Source organism: Salvia miltiorrhiza, chromosome 2 (assembly GCF_028751815.1).
Source record: "Salvia miltiorrhiza cultivar Shanhuang (shh) chromosome 2, IMPLAD_Smil_shh, whole genome shotgun sequence".
NCBI classification, from domain to species: domain Eukaryota; kingdom Viridiplantae; phylum Streptophyta; class Magnoliopsida; order Lamiales; family Lamiaceae; genus Salvia; species Salvia miltiorrhiza.
In genome coordinates, this window is record NC_080388.1 from 25,996,467 (window position 1) to 26,002,730 (window position 6,264).

The following is a 6,264-nucleotide window of genomic DNA, read 5'->3' on the forward strand; positions in this document are numbered from 1 at the left end:
CTCTCCTTCTCCCCTAACTTTCGACCACCACCTCTCTCCCCTTCATCTCTCTACTTTCCACCATTTTCCTCCATTGATGCACCTTCGGAGCTTCACAAATTCATACCAAAACTCAAATCACCCTCTAAATCCACCTTAAACACCTTCCATCTCCTTAGATTCAAGAAGATCCATGGAGATTCAATCTTGAAGTTAGTGAGAGAAAATTTGATATTTGGTGTAAACTTGGGTAAGTAATCTCCATATTCATAGATTAGACTTGTATGATGATATATATGGGTATATTTGAAGGATTGAAGCAAGAAATCACCCCCTCTCTTATTCTTCACAATTTTCGAAAATATGGGTCTCATACCCTTCAAAAATAATTTTTTTTCTTTCCTTGAATTGGAGTGAGAAAAGTGATCTATGATATGTTTGGTGATGATTGATGTGTGTTTTGAAAAGCTATGCTTTGAGATTCAAATTTTGAATGAGTTTAGTTTACCCAAAATTGGGAATTTTTGAGTGGATGCTTTAAATGATGAATTGATGATGTATATGAGTCCATGAGATGTATATGATGATGATTGATGGATTAAATTGAGTATATGATGTCAATTGATGATTTTGATATGAGTTAGTTTACTAAAATTAGGGCTATGTGTATCTATGCTCTAATTTGTAAATTGATGGAATATATGTGAGTTTATATGATTAAAATTGATAGATATATGATGAGATTAAAGATCCATGTGTGTTTATAAAATTTCAAAGAGTTTAGTTTAATAAAAATTAGAACTTTCATGTCTATGTGTCTATTAAGTGATTTAGCTTAAGATATATGTTTTTGAGCATGATAATAGTGTTTTAATATGTTTGATTAAGTCTTTTATTGACTAAGTAAATTTTGACTTGAGTTAGTTTATGAGAGTTTTTGAGTTCTCATAATTTGAGAAGCCATTGATTGATAAAATGAGGTCTAATTTGCTTTATGACCATTTTGTGAAGTTGTCATGTTTTTGTTGAGAGTTTATGTGAATATATGAGTTTTTATTAAAGTTTGGTTGGTATGATTATAGGGAATTTATGTGTATAAAATGAGTTATATGAAGTATGAGGTCATTTTGAATGATTGAGTGTTTTTAAGCATGAAATTGAGAAGAGGATTGACTTGATACGTTTGTAGAAACGTTTTCCTTGATATTTGAGTTAAGATGTAAAAGAGGAGAGTTAATTTGAGTATGATGAGTATTTTAAATGTTTTTGAATGTTTTTGAGTGTTATATGTGTTTAAAATGAACTTTGATTGGTTTTCTTTGAAGAAATGTTGAATTGAGCATTTAAGAGTTTGAGATCAGTTTTGGTGATTTTTCGTAGGCTACTGACCTACTGTGATCGACGGGTTTTCGATGTCTAATGGCTTTGAAAATTTTACAGCATGTCCCTACATGAGTCTTGAGCATACCGGTAAAATTTCAAGTCATTTGGACTTGATTTACTATTTTTACAAAATGCAAAACCAAATCTGCACATTTCTACCGGGAATTTCAGAGAACAGGGGACAAAGTCATTCATTTCAGTAGCTTCCTGTGTGATCTAGCTTTCCAAATTTTTATGGTATCAACCTTACTGTATGGGCTAGATATCCACCAAATTTGAGCTCAGTTTGACAACGTTTACTATTTTTCAAAAATCAATGTTTCCGATTGCTCAAAACGAATATGGTAGACCGTGGTAAATACGCCATATCTCCCAAACCACTTGGAGATGTCGGAGTCAGAAACTAGACTCAAATACCTTTCTTTTGGTATGAGTCTGGAGTCCAGGAGATGTCGGAGTCAGAACGTGTTAAATTTTGAAGTTGAGTCAGTGGGAAAACAGAACATGATTTGTTGATGTTTGATTGTATTTTCTTATGTGCCTTATGTGTTTATGTTGCCTAAGTGTTTTAATGAGATTAGACGAGTCTTATATGAGAGATAAATCGAGACTTAGAACCATGATTTTCTTGAAACCTATCCTTGGACTTAAGGATTTGAAATGAGTGAAGAAGTTTATGTAGAGTCGATTAAGAGATAGAATATAAGATAGAGCATGAGTTAAGGCATGAGATTTTGCCAATGAGTTCTAATCGAGATTCATTTTATGACATGAACCTTCGATGATGACGATGATCCCTGAAGACACGAGCAGAGCAGGGAAGTAAGTAACTCCGCTTTGACGGGAGTTTTGAGTAAGGTCTTCAGGTGGGCAATATTTTGAGTATACATATATTATCCGAGCTTTCTAAAATGATTTGATGATTAATGATGATATTTATGAGCTTATCAAATAATTTGAGATAAATGATGTTGAGAAATGTTTGACTTGCCAATTTTTTGATGTTGAGCTTGTATGTTACCCTCTACTGATGAGATGAGACGAATTCGGGTCCTGGGCAGTTGATAGCTATCCTGCCAGGGCTAGTGTACACTGAGGTGACTGTGAGCCGTTGAGCGAATCGGCCGGTCACGGTACTTGAGAGGGAGGCCTACTTCTCAGTACCTTTGATGATGATGAGTTGCAGATGTGGTACATACATGTTGAGATCTTTGACTGCAGTCGTTTACTTATGATGTCATGATTATGAAAACTGCATGCACAGATTCATTTAATACTAACTTATTTCTGTGTATTGCTGAGATGTGGCAAGCTTCAAACTTATAGCTCTAAGAGCGCCTTTCTTGTTTTTCGGCGTTTGCCCACTGAGTATTATGTACTCACGCCCTGCATGTATTTCTAAATGTGCAGGCTAAGCGAGGAGTGAGATTGGTCTGGTGCTGGTGGGGGATCGTTAGATGATGTATTTACTTTATCGTATTTCCTTTTTATCGATAAAGTCTCGATGTGAAGTTACTTTGAATATGAATCAAGTAATATACTCACGGTTATGTGTCTTCATACATATAATCGGTTCGCCTTTTGCTGCGATACTCTGCATATTATGTTTCCTTATGAAAATTAAGCTATACCTGTTTTGTTTTTGTTCGTGAAATTCCTGATAATTAAAAAGTTATAACGACGTTGACGATTTTACCCTTGGGTTCATTTATGATGATTTTCCTTAGCATTCTATGATGCGAGCTTCCGCTTGATGTTCGACCTATTCTTCTTATCTTTATTCTTTTAAAAATAGTCGTATCGATACTCGTACCCCACTATCACTAGTGTCGGGAATCGGGCTGCGACAGGAAAATTTTTGGCAGCCCGGCGAGCTTTGAATGTGCAACCGCAATCGGATGAGCTAGAGCAGCGGGAGAACCTCTTTCACACGAGGTATCTTGTCCACGACAAGTTGTGCAGTGTGATCATCGACGGAGGGAGTTGCACGAATGTGGCGAGTAAGCACATGGTGGAAAAATTGGGGCTGACTGCGGTGAAACACCCAAAACCGTATCGCTTACAATGGCTGAATGATGCCGGCAACATCAGGGTTGCAAGGCAGGTCAACGTGCCCATTCGCCTTGGCAGGTATGAGGACGAAGTTTTGTGTGATGTTATTCCTATGCAGGCGTGCCACATCTTATTGGGTAGACCATGGCAGTTTGACAGGCGGGTTACCCATGACGGATTTACCAACAAGTACTCCTTTGAGTTTAGGCAAAAGCGAGTGTCACTTGTTCCTCTTAGCCCTAAACAAGTGTATGAGGATCAAGTGAAATTACAAAAGGAGGCGGAGCAGGTCAAAAGCAAAGAACACTCGGTGGAGCCAAAGGCGATTGGAGTGACACACAAGTTGTTCCTTGCTAGACCGTGTGATGTCAAGTCATGCGTAAGGGAGGAAAGACCGATGGTCCTGTTGCGGTTTCGAGAGAATTTGGTTAATACTAACGATCTCTTTTCTCTACCCCATTCTATTCAGTCGATTTTACAGGAATTCGTTGATGTCTTTCCCGATGAAACACCGCATGGTTTACCACCAATTAGAGGGATTGAACATCAAATTGATTTTGTGCCTGGAGCTACGCTACCGAACTGACCAGCCTACCGCACCAATCCGGAAGAGACGAAGGAGTTGGAAAGGCAAATCGGCGAGCTTTTAGCTAAGGGGCACGTGAGGGAGAGTTTGAGCCCTTGTGCGGTTGTCGCAGCCCGATCCCCGACGCTAGTGATAGCGTGGACCGAGTATCGATACAACTATTTTAAAAGAATAAAAGACAAGAAGAATGGATTGAACATCAAGCGGAAGCTCACATGAAAAAAAATGCTAAGGAAAACTCCATAAATCAACTCCAGGGGTATAAACGTCAACATCCTCATAACTTCGTAATTATCAGGAATTTCAAGAACAAAAACAAAGCGGGTATAGCTCATTTTTCATAAGGAAGCATAAAATTCATAGTATCGCAGCAAAAGGCGAACTGATTATATGTATGAATACACATAACCGAGAGTACATTGCTTGATTCGAAAGAAAACAAAGTAACTCAATCATCAAGACTGTATCGACAAAATGGAAATGCGATAAAGTAAATACATCAACTAAACAATCGGCCACCAGCACCAGACCAATCTCGCTCCTCGCTTAGCCTGCACGTTTAGAAATACATGCAGGGCGTGAGTACATAATACTCAGTGGGCAAACGCCGAAAAACAAGAAAGGTGCTTTTAGAGCTATAGGTTTGAAACTTGCCACATCTCAGCAATACACAAGAACAACTTTAGCGTAAGTGAACCTATGTAAGCAGTTTTAATAAGCATGACATCATAAAGAAACGACTTCAGTCAAAGATCTCAACATGTATGCACCACATCTACAACTCATCATTATCAAAGGTACTGAGAAGTAGGCCTCCCTCTCAAGTACCGTGACCGGCCGACCCGAAGACGGCTCACAGTCACCTCTGTGCACAAAATCTCGCTTGTGGCAGGACCGAATTCGTCTCATCAGTAGAGGGTAACACACAAGTCATTATCAACAAAAATCGGCAAGTCAAACAGTTCTCAAACATCATTTATCTCAAAACATTTGATAAACTCATAACATCATTAAAACAGTTTAGAAAGCTCGTATGATATAAGAATACTCAAAACATTGCCCACCTGAAGTCCTTCGCTCAACTTGGAAAGGAAAACTGGTGACTTACTTCTTCATCTCGCTCGGGACTTCATATATCATCATCATCGTCATCGAAGGTTCATGTGATAAAACAAACCTTAGTTAGAACTCGTTACTAACACCAATCTCGTCTCAAACTAATACTTCTCACTCATCTTCTATTTACCCAATAAATCTCAATCCCTAGGTTTACTTAACTTCTAAGGATTCACACGTCCTATTCTCGACTTAACACTCAACTCGGATCAAACTCATAGCAATCAAGCACATAAACAAGCATAAACACATAAACATATCAATTCACACATAGACATGTCGTAAACAAACTTCATTCTGAACTGACTCGATTTAAAAACTTCACCAGACTCGGTACAGAACTCCAATAGAGTCGTAACCTATACCATTTGAAACCTCTTTGAGTCTAGTTTCATTTAAAAAAAATTATGATGAAAAACGCCAAGTAGTTTAGGAGATATGACTGTTTTTCTACAGTCTACCATATTTGGCAGTTTTGAGCAATTGAAAACTTTGATTTTTGAAAACTAGTAAACGTTGTCAAAAAGGTTTGAAATTTGGTGGGTACTTAGATAAGACACTCATGTCTCAATAATAAAAATTTGGACTCCAAAAACTTAGGGAAAGATACTGGAATAGGCGAGTCTATTGGCTACTCACCGAACATTTTGGCAGAATGTAGCAGTTTTGGTTTTCCATTTTATAAAAATAGTAAACGAAGTCCAAATGACTTGAACTTTTACCGATATTCTCAATTCTCTCATATAAACGTGTAATAAAATTTTCAAGGTGTTTGGGAAACAAAAACCCTTCGAAATCAGTAGGTCACTGCGTCACGAAAAACATCTCCCAACTCAAACACACAAGCAAACATGCTCAACTCTACACACAAGCAAACATGCTCGACTCTACACTTGATCAACACTTATAGCACTTAAGAACATTCAAGTATGAACATATTACTCATCACAACTCAAGCTCGACTCTTCTCTTACATCTCAAACTCAAATCTCAAGAAAACGTTTCAAGAACGCATCATTTTAATACTCATCTCATTTTCATGCTCAAAAGTACTCAATCACTCATAATTGACCTCATACATCACATAACTCATTACATAGACTCTTTTTTATCATGCAAACTAAACTCGGAGAAAACTCACATATCAA

At 37.6% G+C, this 6,264-nt stretch overlaps 1 long non-coding RNA gene across 1 annotated transcript; it reads left to right on the forward strand.

The window, feature by feature from the left end:
* On the forward strand, positions 1-3,023 carry LOC131007616 (uncharacterized). Its single transcript, XR_009096183.1, has 3 exons — positions 1-229; positions 2,166-2,228; positions 2,773-3,023. It is a non-coding gene; the product is annotated as an uncharacterized LOC131007616 (long non-coding RNA).
* The last annotated feature ends 3,241 nt before the right edge of the window (positions 3,024-6,264 follow it).